The 13,919-nt window shown below is 56.4% G+C and overlaps 1 pseudogene; it reads left to right on the forward strand.

Annotated features, from left to right (window-relative positions):
* Nucleotides 1–720: 720 nt before the first annotated feature.
* LOC149397602 (uncharacterized) overlaps nt 721–13,919 on the forward strand; it is a 47,211-nt pseudogene continuing 34,012 nt past the window's right edge.

Below are 13,919 nucleotides of genomic sequence, written 5' to 3' on the forward strand. Positions count from 1 at the left end.
ATAATGCCAAGGGAGAAATTGACAGGTACAAAGCAAGGCTGGTTGCTCGTGGGTTCACTCAAACCTATGGGCTGGATTACGAGGAGACCTTTGCTCCGGTTTCCAAACTAAACACCATCAGAGTCCTACTCTCTCTTGCCGTGAATCTTGACTGGCCACTACGACAATTTGACGTCAAGAATGCCTTCCTCAACGGAGAACTAGAGGAAGAAGTCTTTATGCAGCCACCTCCGGGATTTGATCACACGGCCAATGGGAAAGTGTGCTTTCTTAAGAAGGCACTGTATGGACTCATGCAATCTCACAACGAAAGTACGTGCTCGATCTACTCAAGGAAACAGGTCTACTCGGCTGCAGACCTACCTCTACTCCAGGTGATGATGAGGCTGAACTCAACAAGTTGACAAGATTCCTAGCTCAGCAATTTGAAGTGAAAGACCTAGGAAGTCTCAAATACTTTCTAGGTATGGAAGTGGCCAGGTCCTCAGAGGGGATTGCAATCTCACAACGAAAGTACGTGCTCGATCTACTCAAGGAAACAGGTCTACTCGGCTGCAAAACTACCTCTACTCCAATTGATCCAAATCATAAGCTCACAACGACAAATGATGATGAGGATGCGGCAGACAAGAAAAGGTATCAAAGGCTGGTTGGGAAATTGATTTACTCTGCTCACACACGGCCAAACATTGCATTGCAGTGAGCCTTGTAAGTCAACACATGCACAATCCATCCAAGAATCATTTAGAGGCTGTGTATCGCATTCTACACTACCTCAAAGGAAGTCCGGGAAAAGGAGTTTTATTCAAGAAGGATGATGGGAGGCAGATTGAAGTGTTCACAGATGCTGACTATGCCGGGTGTTCAGATGACCGGCGATCAACCTCAGCCTATTGTACCTTTGTTTGGGGTAATCTTGTGACGTGGAGAAGTAAGAAGCAAGCTGTTGTGTCTCGAAGTAGTGCAGAGGCAGAGTTCCGAGCTGTGGCGCAAGGTATTTGTGAGATCATTTGGATCCGAGGCATCTTGAATGAGCTCCGGGTTAAGTTCACAGCTCCCATGAAGCTGTTTTGTGATAACAAGTCTCCCATCAGCATCGCCAACAATCCGGTTCAACATGACCGGATAAAACACGTGGAGATAGATCGTCACTTTATCAAAGAGAAGCTAGAAAGGGGGGAAATTTGCATGCCATTCGTTCCAACATCAGAGCAGCTAGCAGATGTTCTCACCAAAGGGCTTTACAAGACAAAGTTTGAAGATTTTTTAAGCAAGTTGGGCATGATAGATATCTTTGCACCAACTTGAGGGGGAGTGTTAAAATATTATGTTAATTTCGTGTATACTCTCCAGAATAGTCTAATTAACGTGTAACATTGTTAAAAGGCCCATTAGGTTGATTGTTAGATGGGCTTTATTTTTCTCCTTTTTTAGTTAGAGCTGATTAGTGTGTGGGATTAATTCCCTTAGCTGTACACGTTTTTTCTTAGCTGTCCTTAGTTGTCGACAGCTGATTATTTGTTTCCTTGTATAGTAGGATTAGGTTTCCTTATTTGTTTATTTCCCTTTCCTTGTAATGTGTATAAATACACGTCTGATGCTAATGAGAAAATATCAATTCTGCACATCTCTTTATCTCTGTTTTACTTATACAAAGGCTTAAGAAGCTCGGGCCCCCGATGGCCCATCAGACTTATGGGTTCGAGAAAAGACGTCGGCCTAACCCGACGCACCCGCGTTCGCTCATCCCAGGGTGAGCGAGCCCAAAAGACGTCGGCCTAACCCGACGCACCCACGTTTGCTCACCCCACTGTGAGCAAGCCCAAAAGACTTCGGCCTAACCCGACGCACCCACGTTCGCTCACTCCAGGGTGAGCGGGCCCAAAAGACGTCGGCCTAACCCGACGCACAAGGCCTAAGTTCCCCACGGGGATACAGACTTAGGAAGCTCGGACCCCGACGACCCTTCGTGCATACGGGTTTGAGTAAAACGTCGGCCTTCCCGGCGTGCCGTAAGACGCGTAAAGGCGCAGTTGAAAGACGTCTTCCAAGATGCATGTAAGTCGCATAAAGGCGCTGCCTCAAACCCGAAAAAAGGCCAAATTTGAGCCGAACTAAGGTTCCCTAGCCTCAGGGCACGAACACCAAAAGACGCCGGCCTAACCCGGCGCATGTGGTTTGAGTAAAAGACGCCGGCCTAACCCGGCGCAACCGCGTTCGCTCACCCCAGGGTGAGCGAGCCCAAAAGACGTCGGCCTAACCCGACGCACCCGCGTTCGCTCACCCCAGGATGAGCGGGCCCAAAAAAGACGCCGGCCTAATCCGGCGCACCTATGTTCCGACGCCCAATGGCGCGAACACTAAAAAGACGCCGGCCTAACCCGACGCACCTACGTTCCGACGCCCAATGGCGCGGACACTAAAAAGACGCCGGCCTAACCCGACGCACCTACTTTCCGACGCTTAAGGGCGCAAACGTTAAAAAGACGCCGGCCTAACCCGGTGCACCTATGTTCCGACGCCCCAGGGCGCGAGCACTAAAAAGACGTCGGCCTAAACCCGACGCAAATCGCGTTCGCTTGCTTCAGGGCACGAACCCAAAGAAGTCGGCCTAACCCGGCGAGCTCGGTCGCTCAAACAGCACGAGCTCAAAAACGCCGGCCTAACCCGGCGAGCTCGGTCGCTCAGCAGCGCGAGCTCAAAGACGCCGGCCTTACCCAGCGAGCTCGGTCGCTCAAGCAGCGCGAGCTCGAAAACGCCGGCCTAACCCGACGAGCTCGGTCGCTCAAGCAGCGCGAGCTCGAAAACGCCGGCCTAACCCGGCGAGCTCTGTCGCTTAAAAAGTACGGGCTCCAAAAGACGTCGGCCCAACCCGGCATGACTTACATGTCCAGTAGCCAATGGCACGGATACAAAACCCTCGGGGACTACCCGGTACAACCTCTTCGATCGACGAAAGGCACGAAGCGAAGTCACTGGGCCACGATTAGCCCGCAAAAAAGGCACATGCGAGTACAAATTACTCGAAAAATGAGATATGCATTCAACATGAAAGCAACAAAAATGTCTCATAAATAAAAAGAGCCACGGCTCTGATTAACACGTGCTGAACAAAAGTGCGTGAAAAATAAATCCTAGAAAAGGAAAAGAAACAAAGCGCTAAACATACGCGCTGAAAAGAATGCCATCTCGGCTCAAGGAGCACCCTCATCCAGCAGGGGGAACACCCTCGTTCTCGGTCGCGGTCGCGTCTCGACATTCCACCGCTCCGGCACGACGGGCTTCCTCGGTCCCTGTGTCGTAGTCGTCCTGCAAGTCGGACGCTCTTCGCTCCGCTTCAACAAGCTGGGACGAGAGGCGAGCGTTTTCCTCCGCCAGAGAGTCGCGCTCACGCTCCGCCCTAACGCGCGCCGCTTCGCTCGAAGTAAGCTGGCGGTGCGACGTCTCCAAGGCATCGGATCGAGCATCCAGTTGCCTCCGAAGGTCGGTAACCTCAGTGCGAAAAATCTCCGCTGACCGGGTCGCCACCTCGCAAGCTCGCCGTTCTTCGGTGAGCTCGCCCGCCATCTTGGCCACTGACAGTTGAGCTCTGTCGCGCTGGCCTTGTGCGATCTGGAGTTCCACCTTGGCCTCTCGAAGCTGGTCTCGAAGCGTCTCGGTCTCCGCCCCCGGGTGCGAACCTCGCTCGACCTAAGCCAACCTAACCTTCGTCCGGGCGAGCTCCTCCTGAGATGCCCCTAAGCGCCGGATGAAGTCGTGCAAAATCCTGTCGCTTCGCACGGCCCCCACATACGCCTGCGACGACAAAGAAGCAAGGGTTAAAACTAAAACCCACGCTTATAACGAAACAAACAGAAGTACCGACCCTCTGAGCGTCGGTAACACCCGCCTGGAAGAAAGCGATGTCGCCCTTCGACACAACGCCCTTCCACAAGGACAATGGGGATCCCTCGAGGTGGTGGAAACAATCCCCTCGAGCCTCTATCGCCTCCAGCTCCACCGCCGAGTTCGCCCTCTTGGGTTCGGAACGCTCGTCGGCAGGTGCCGAGGTCGAAGCCCTCTTTAAAGAAGCCCGAGACTCCGGTTCGACTAGACCGGCGGTCTCGACGCGCTCTCCCTTCGCCTTGCGGTCAGCGACCCTAGAGCGAATCTCCACCATCGACTCGGGGTCCCGAGAAGCGAGAGCCAACCTCCTAGCTCGCCTCTTCGCAGCTACGCAAGGCCAAGTAACGAAAGTCAAGTTCCGCCGAACAGAAAATTTTTACAAAACCGTAAAAGTTACCTCGAGAAGTAGGAGCGGCTGGCTGAACCACGGGACTCGGGGGCCTGCTCGCCCGTAGCGCCTCCTCGGTGCCCGGAGCAAAGGGCGGGAACCACCCAGTGAGCACCATCAACTCGGGGGAACGGAACCGCTCGCCAGCCTTGCGGGCTTCCGACATCCCCGATATTTCTCTCACAAAGGGGAGCTCCGCTGCCCCCTCGTCCGCTGGAAATTCGGCCAGACGACCAGAGCGAAGGGGCGCCTCGCCAAAAGCGTCCGAGGTGACCCATACCCAGGCCCGGCGACTAGGCGGGTCACAATCTTCGACCAGCCTCACATTGCCCCGAGCACGGGCCATATGAAATCCCGGCTGCCCCGGCGCCGGGAAGACGGCGACCAGGTTACAGAAGTCGTCCACGGTCATGGCACGCTGCGTCTGGCAGTGCCACTCCATGAAACATGTAGCCAACAAGCGATAAAACGCCGGGCTCATCTGACATGTATGGACCCCTAGTCGGGTCAGGATCTGCTGGACGATCGTGGGAAACGGGAGACGCAACCCGCAGACAAGACTCCCGATCGTCACGGCCGCATACCCGTCCCTGGGGCGGGACGGCCTGTCCTCGGGAGCGGGTCTAAGCAATCCCACCAAGGGAGGGATGTTATACGTCTCCCGAAGCGTGCTGAAGACTCGGGAAGTGAGCGTGCTCGCAGCATCGATTCCCTTGCAGTCTAAGTCGACGGGGACAACAGAGTCGCCTACTCCGTACATACGAGTCCTCTCCAGCGATTGGGCATAAGTGTAGCCCGAAGCCCCCGCGGACTCGAGGGCCGGCCATGCCGTCGCCAACACCTCGCCATCATGTTTCTCCTTCCCCCGCGCGGGAGGAGCCTCCGAGTCCTCCTCAAGAGCCTCCGAGCCCGACCCTTGGGGATCGTCGGAGTAAATCTCGTCCAAGAAAGATTCGGACGGCACTATCGCAAGCTCAACACCCGAGGCGTCCAAGTTAGACGCCCGGGGGAGCACGACACTCACCACCGCATCACCCTGCTGCTCGAGCAGGGGGCGTCAAAGGCCGCCTCGCGGGAAACCAGGTTGATCACCAACCTTGACGAACGCGGGTCCTTGGACCCCTCGTCCTCCCCTTCGGGGCCGCACCTAGTAGGTGGCCGCTCCCGGGCCCCGCCAGCTCGGCGATCGCCGCGGCATCGGTCTCCAGCTCCGCGAGCCATTGGTCGGCCGCGCAAGAGTCTTCCTCGACAAAGATGGGAATCCCGTCGAGTTCCTCAAAGGGACCCTTGGCCGCCCCCCCAAAATTTGGGAGAGGGCAGGTAGGGTCAACCTCGGGATCATCAACATGGGAAACAAGCTCACTCCCCATTAAGAAAAAGGAAAAAAGTCAACTGCCCGGGGGAAATTTCAAATTCAATTTTCCGATTACCCGCAGGCCGCCAGTGTGAACAGAAAGAGAGGGGACCTTCCTATTTATAGAGAGGAAGGAGCAAACCCTGCTCCTTCCCCCTGCGCGCGCGACACAAGTCCCGGCCCGCAGGCCGGCCTCACGCGCGCGCCAGTTCCCCAGCGCCAGGCCGCGCGCGGGTCTTGCTACCCGACCGGCCCGGTCCGGCCACACAAGATATGCGTGCGGACGATCACATGTGATTGAGGGTGAAATTACCTCAACGCCCTTTTCTTTTCTAAAGTTCACGACTTACGCCCCGTAAGCCATAAACTTGGGGGGCTAATGTTACCGGTCGTTTTCGGGACACCGGAAATTCAAAAACGATTCAAGGCCGGCCGGAAGCCCAACGGGCCCCGGCCCACCAGGCTCGAGCGCCCCGACGCGCCCCGGCCCTGAGGCCCCCGGCCCAATGGGCCTCAGCGCGCCCTTTCGCTCTTGGCTCGCGCGCACCCTGCGCCCCGGCCTCCCTGCCCACGCGCGGACTCCTGCGCCCCAACCTCCGGTCCGCGCACACACTCCCGCGCACCCCGGCCTCCCGCCCTGCGCGCACCTCGGCTCCCCGGCCGTGCGCCCCTACTGCCTCAGCCGGGTGTCCCTGCCGCCTCGGCCACCTCGGTCCAACGCCTCTGCCAGCTCGGCCGCCCCAGCCGAGCGTCTTCGCCAGCTCGGCCACCCTGGTCGAGCGTCTTCGCCAGCTCGGCCACCTCGGCCGAGCGTCTTTGCCACCTCGGCCGAGCGTCTTTGCCACATTGGCCACCTCGGCCGAGCGTCCTTGCCACCTCGGCCAAGCGTTCTTGCCACCTCGGCCGGGCACGCCCGCTGTCAGGCATACCGCGCCCAGCCAAGTCCCGCGCCTCGCACGCCCTGCGCCCATCCAGGCGACATGTCCCGCGCGCCATGCGCCCTGTTCGGCGTGAGGCCTTGCGCGCCTCGCTCCCGGCCACCCGGTGGGCCTCAAGGGGCTGGCCCAAGGCCTCCCCTCAAATACTATAAATACCCCCCCCCCCTAGGGGAGGAAAAAAGGAGAGAAGAATCCATACAATTGGACATTCATACATTTTTCGAGAACAATACTTTTCTTCTCTGAAGAATTCTCTCGTGCTCTTGTGACATTCCAAGAGCGCGCACTCCTCTTCCCTCGGCTCAGAAACAAGGACCCCCCTCCACGAGAGGGAGCGCGCTCCGCTTCTGCGACCCGAGCTTCAGCAGTACCTACTGCCCTCCTGATTCTTGGCCCTTGAGCTAGAACTCCGAGCTACGAGGCAAGCGACCCCTCTAAAGTCTTCACTAGAAGCTACGAACCCGGTCCCCCTCTAAAGCCTTGGATTCACAAAGCCTCCGAGCCCAAGATAGCCTCCCCACACAAATTGAACTACGTTCTGACCTGATCCCGACTAAAGGGTACGTAGGCAGCCAACCTTTGGCACGGTCACACCCCCCAACACTACTACAAAACTAGGATTCTACAACGCTTAAAAACAGTTGTAGAATGATTCTACAACGCTTCTTAAGCGTTGTAGAATCCTGCGTTGTAGAAGCTTCTACAACGCTTAAAAATCCGTTGTAGAATCCAACAGCTTTTTACAACGCTTAATTATCCGTTGTAGAAACTAAGATTCTACAACGAATTTTTAAGCGTTGTAGAAGCTTCTACAACGGTTAGAATCCATTGTGTTGTCGCACGAAAATGAACAACTATTTAAAACCTCGGGCGGTTCGATCCAAGGCCGGACCAAGTGATCGCACCCGGGCCAAGAGCGGGAACTCGATAGTCTCGAGCTAGGGTTCTCTCCGATCAACCCGCCTCTCGGGAGAGGTAGGGGGTGAGGAGGATGAGTGACCGTGCCTTGGTTGTCGGCTGCCTACGTACCCGTGCGTGGGATCAGGTCAGAACGTAGTTCAAGCGTGAAAGACGCAGTATGAGGCGCGGAGCCTTGGTGGAGAGGCGTGCTCGACGAAGGAAACGGGGCGTGAGGAGTCCTCGGCAGCGTCCCAGAACTTCGGAGATCGCGCACGCGTCTAGCGTGATAGACGCGCGAGGGTAGCTCTAGTTGAGAACCCTAGGGGCGTGCTTGAGCACCGGAGAACGTTCGGCCAAAGGGAGCGACGTCCGGGAAGTCCCCGTGAGTGCTTCGGAACCTTTGAGAACGAGGGAGGGAGAAGAGAGTCTGCTTCAGGCCAAATATGGCATCCAGAGAAGCAGAGAAATCGAGCGTGTCGATAGGAGATGAAGAGAATTATTGGATATTTTGGGATGGATCTTCCCCTCAATGAGAGAGGGTATTTATAGGTGTTTGGGAGCCTTAGAAGGTCCCTTTTTCGTCCATGTGGAACTAGGATCGCGCATGCCATCAAGTGGAGGCGCACGGCGCGCGCGGCGCACAAAGAGCGGCGCACAACGCGCGGCGCAAGGGGCGCGGCGCGCATGTCACCGGGCGCGGCGCGCGTGTCACCGGGCGCGGCGCGAGGGTCACCAGGCGCGGCGCATGGAGCGCGCGGCGCGCCGTTGGCTGCACGGCCGGCCGGCGTAGCGCGCTGTGTGCGTGATGGACGGCTCGTCTCGCCGGGTTCTTGCGGGCCTTCGAATGTCATTCTTCTCACGTGAAATATGAGGCTTTCTACTTGACGAGAGTGACTCGATTCGAGGAGCAAGGCTTGGCTCGACGAGAGCGACTAGCGACTTGACTCGAGGAGTGACTCGAGAATGACTCGAGGCTCGACTCGAGGAACAATTAAAGGCTCGACTCGAGGAGATTGACTCAAGGCTCGACTCGAGGAGTCAGGAGTTTGGGCGAGGGCTTGAAGATTTGCCGCTCTTCAGGACCTCCGGCCTGACCATCGGTCCTTTGAGCGACGTGCCTTCTTGGCGTCTCGGGTTTTCCGAAAACGACCGACAACATTAGCCCCCCAAGTTCGTCGTCGGGAGGCGTCCCAACGATGAACTTTTTTGTTCTTCTAGTTGGGCGTTTGAGGAAAATGTTTCCCGTGCCTTGTGGCCCCGAGGAGAATTTTTCCCTCTTCTTTTTTCTTCCTTTTTTTTTTTTGTTTTTAGGGGGCCGTGCGGCGCGCGCCCTGGACGGCGCGGCGCGCGGTCTGTGCCACATGACCCGCGCGGTGCGCGGCTTGGCGCGCGGGGCTGGCTCGCTTCGCGCGGGAGAACTCCGACTTTTTGGAGTTTCTACTCCGAATTTGACCCTTGTGGGAGTAGGATTTCGACTCCTACCCCCCTAGAAGTCTATAAATAGACCCCCCCCCCCCTTCCCTTTTTTCCTCACTTTATTTTTCTCTTTTCTCTACGCTTGTTTTCTTTTTTACGCTTGCATTATGAGTGTCCCTCCCCTTTTCTCAGTTGAGAGTCCCGAGATTGATTTCTCTCTCTTGTTTCAGGGTTCTGAACACGCAGAGGATGATCTCTTCGCGGGTTTAAGGGAAGTTCCTCTGCACGTGGAAGAAAATCCAAGCGGAGTAGAGCAGTGGTTGGAGGAAGGCGAGCTGGGTGCGACTGTGCCCGCTGCTCAGCCTCTCGAAGAGTGCGCGTCAACTGGGCGCGGTACAGGTGGGGAGTTTGATCGTCCCGCGTCCGGGGAGCCTGCCCCTCGCCTCGTGATCAACTTAGTTGGCGGAGGGGTCCGCGGCAAAGTCCGCCTCGACGTGCCGCAGCCTGACTTGGGTTTCAAGGCGTGCCGGGAGATGTTACGGATGCGGATGCGGTGACTCCGCTAGAGTCGGTTCTCGACGAGATAGACTGCGTGGACGACTTTGGTCCCGAGTCTGATGATCCCGGAGGTGAGTCAAAGACATGTCCGGGGGCCGAAGGCCTCGCATCGGAGTGTCCCGAGGTGCCGCCGGCGGCTGCCGCGGCTGTGTCGGAGGGCAGGAGCCCTTCCGTGGAGTCAGGGGGTCCTCAGCCCGGGACCCCTGACGCAGAGGCGTTGGTATCGGCGAGGTCGCTCGCTAGGAAGGAGTGGTATCCCGAGGAGGGCCTTGCTGCTCCCGAGGACTTCGATTGTTCGGGGGTCGATGCTTCGAGCACGCTCACCTACCGGACATTCGTTGGTCTCCGGGAGGCTTTTGCCATTCCGTCGTCTGTGGTGCTTCTCCGTCCCTTAAAAGACGACCGTCCTTTCCGGCCTCGTCGTGGTTTTGCCGCAGTTTCAGTTGCGAGTCTTAACTGCGGGCTGCGGCTGCCGTTTCAACCCATCGTTCAGCAGCTTCTCGCCCGTCTGGGGGTTCACGCATGTCAGATGAGCCCGGCATTCTACCGCATAGTGGCGATGTGCCATATGGAGTGGCATTGCCAGACCGAGCGGGTGATGACCGTGAGTGATTTTCGCAATCTCATCGCGGTCTTCCCTGCGTCCGGGCAATCCAGTTTCTTTGTGGCCCGCGATCGACGGAATACTAAGCTGATCATCGATTCAGAGAAGTACAATCGACGACCGTGGGTGTGGGTCTCGGCAGAGGCTTTTGGTGACGCGCCGCTCCGGTTCGGCCCCTTGTCCGAGTTTCCCGCTAACGAGGGGGCCGACGATCTCGACTTTGTGAAGGAGATCCGGTGAATGTCGGAGGCTCGGAAAGCCGTTGAACGATTTCGTTCTCCTGAGCTGATGGCTTCCACTGGGTGGTTCCCGCCGTTTCCTCAGCGGACCGAGGGTGCCCCGAGTGCCGCATCATCTCTCTCGAGCAGCGATCCTCAAGGTATGTTGACGTTTCGTACTTCTTGCTTTTGTTTTTAGCTTAGGGTTTTGACTTTGTCGCTTTTGCAGTCTCCTCGGCTAGGGCGAGGGCTCGGGCTCGTCTAGCGAAGGCTTCTCGAGACCCAAAGTCGTTGGCGGCAGTTCGTCGTCGGATTGCTGCGCGGGATGGACGGGAGAGGCTCGATACCGATCATCGGGCGGAGAACGGTCCTCGCGCTTCTTTGAAGCGACCTTCCTCCTCGGCTTTGCCAGACACGTCTTTGGACTCTAAGCGCGTGAACTCGATGGTCGACGTGGAGGCCGCGGAGGTTAGGGGGGAATGTTCCCTGGGCCTTGCTCAATCTTCGATGAAGATGTGGAAGAGCGTTGTGGCCAGCAGTGACGTAGAGTTCTTTCGTCACGGCGTTTCCGATGCACAGAGAGTGAGTTTCCCTCGCCTCGTTTGCGATGAATCTGTCTTTTGCTAAACTGTCTTTTTGCCTTCTCAGGTGCTTGCTCGAGCGACCCGGGGCGAGAAGATCCTTCACGACCTCATTAGGCGGATGAGTCGCGCCCAGGAGGAGCTTGCTCAAGCGAAGTCTCAGCTGGCCCACGCCGAGCGAGGTTCTTACTCAAAGGCGGAGTTTGCGAGTCTCCGCGAGTAGCTTCAGGAGGCTCGCGTGGAATTGGGAGTTACCCGCGGCAAGTGCGACCGTGCTCAGGCGGCGGTGGCGAAGATGGCTGAGGAGCTAACGACGGAACGTCAAGCCCTTGAAGTGGTGACTCGGTCGACGGAGGTCTTCCGGAGCGAAGCGCGGGACCTTCGACGTCAGTTGGAATCGCGCACAGAAGAAGTTGGCATTCTTCAGGGCCAGCTCACATCGAGTGAGGCTGCCCGTGTTCGTGCGGAGCGTAAGCGCGACTCCTTGGCGGAGGAGGTGGTTCGGGTCACCGAGGAGAAAGCCGCGGCGGAGCAGCTTGCGTCCGACCTTCAGGACGACTTTGATGTCGGAGTCGAGGAGGCAAGGCACGCAGCGGCGGTGGAGTTTCGGGACGCCACAGCTGCCGAGAATGTTTCTCGGGGGGTCACCTTCGACTTCTTCGACTCGCTTTTCCCACCACTCGACGGGGCCGACCCTGTGGGCGACGATCCCGCCGAGTGACCATTTTCTTTCTTTATTTTTCCTGCGCAAATGTTTTAGCGCGTGCTTTTTAGGTTTTTCCGTTCAGCGCACTTGTCTTAGCGCTTGTTTACTAGGATATTTCCCTTTAGCGCACTTGTCTTAGCGCATGCTTTCTCGGTTTTGAGGCAGTTGCCCCTTTCTTTTATGAGTTATTCATTTATTTTTATGAATGTTTTCGCACATTTATCTTCTATGGCATGCATGGACGGTCACTTGTTTGTGTCAATGATTTTGTCCATCCTTTTATCTCGGCAGGATACTTTTTCAAACACGCCAGTCACTTGGATGGTTTGCGTTCTTAAGTATTTTCAACTGCGAGTCAGCCATGCTACGTAGGTGTCTTACGTGTGCCGGATTGTGCCACGTGGGCGTCTCAAATCGCGCCATGTAGGCATCTTGGGTTGCGCCATGTCAGCGACTTACGTGCGCCATGTAGGCGTCTTAGGTTGCGCCATGTAGGCGTCTTACGGGCTGCGCCTTTACACGACTTACGTGCACCATGTAGGCGTCTTAGGTTGCGCCATGTAGGCGTCTTACGGGCTGCGCCTTTACGCGACTTACGTGCACCATGTAGGCGTCTTAGGTTGCGCCGTGTAGGCGTCTTACGGGCTGCGCCTTTACGCGACTTACGTGCGCCATGTAGGCGTCTTAGGTTGCGCCATGTAGGCGTCTTACGGGCTGCGCCTTTACGCGACTTACGTGCGCCATGTAGGCGTCTTAGGTTGCGCCATGTAGGCGTCTTACGGGCTGCGCCTTTACGCGACTTACGTGCGCCATGTAGGCGTCTTAGGTTGCGCCATGTAGGCGTCTTACGGGCTGCGCCTTTACGCGACTTACGTGCGCCATGTAGGCGTCTTAGGTTGCGCCATGTAGGCGTCTTACGTTGCGCCATGTAGGCGTCTTACGTGCGCCATGTAGGCGTCTTAGGTTGCGCCATGTAGGCGTCTTACGATTTTTTTTTTTTTTGGTGGAGAGTGTTCTTTTGAGAGTTTCCTTACCATAGCTAGCCCCCCCAAGTTTTTTGGGTTATAAGTTAATTGTTGATAACCAGAAAACTTGCATAAAACGAAATTTGAAACGGAAAACTTGAGTTTTATTACTTTTGCGAAAAACTCGCGAGAAAATTTAAATCCTAAAACATTGGCTCGTAGGCCTTATTGAAAATGGGAAATAAAAGCGATAAAAAAGCGGGGGACGCTAGCTACTGATAGTACTGCCTCAAGTGCTCCGCGTTCCACGGGTGGCGAATCGGAGTTCCGTCCGTGTGCTCGATGTAGTATGTCCCGTCGTGAATGACTTTGCGGACTCTGTAAGGGCCTTCCCAGTTCGGGCCTAGGACGCCTGCGCCTTGGACTTGTGTGTTTTGGAATACTCGTCTGAGGACGAGGCTTCCGACGGCAAAGGTTCGCCTTTTGATTTTGGAGTTGTAGTATCTTTCGACCTTGCGCTTCTGTGCGGCGAGGCGTCTGAATGCTTCCGCCCTCTTTTCGTCGATCAGGTCCAACTCAAGGCGCATGGCCTCGTTGTTGTCCGCTTCATCGAACGTGTCGACTCGGAACGTGGGTATCTCGGTTTCAATCGGAACCACGGCCTCGACCCCATATGCAAGGGAGAATGGCGTCTCGCCGGTGGCGTTTCGCGCGGTTGTCCTATACGCCCATAGGACGAATGGTAATTCATCGGCCCAAGCGCCTTTCTTGTCTTCGAGCTTCTTTTTCAGGTTGCTCTTGATAGTCTTGTTGACTGCTTCGACTTGGCCGTTGGCCTGAGGATGACGCGGCGAGGAGAAGGTCTTGCTGATCTTCAGTTGATCGCAGATGTCTCTTACTCGCGCGTTGTCAAATTGTGCCCCGTTGTCGGTCACAATCGAGGCGGGGATACCGTGCCTGCATATGATGTTCTTCCAGATGAAGTTTGTCGTGTTTGCTTCAGTTATTCTGGCAAGCGGCTCGGCCTCTACCCACTTAGTGAAGTAGTCGATGGCGATAATGGCGTACTCGTATTGCCTCGGCGCTCTAGGGAGCTTGCCAATGATGTCCACACCCCACTTAGCAAAGGGACGTGGGACAACGATGCTGCTTAACGGGGTCGGGGGCTGTCGCGGAATTTCCGCGAAGCGCTGGCATTTATCGCAACGCCTTGCCCATTCGCAAGCATCTCGCTTCATGGAAGGCCAGAAATAGCCTTGCTTAAGCGCTTTGAGCGCAAGGGAAGTTCCAGCGGCGTGGTTTCCGCAGATGCCCTCATGGATTTCGCGGAGGACCTTGGTCGACTCAACGCTATCGAGGCATCGGAGCAGTGGTGTCGAGTAACCGCGCTTATAGAGCGTGCCATC

The sequence above is a fragment of the Urtica dioica genome, chromosome 5 (assembly GCF_054948205.1).
Source record: "Urtica dioica subsp. dioica isolate 48M chromosome 5, U.dioica_male_clone48M_v1_H2, whole genome shotgun sequence".
NCBI classification, from domain to species: Eukaryota; Viridiplantae; Streptophyta; class Magnoliopsida; order Rosales; family Urticaceae; genus Urtica; species Urtica dioica.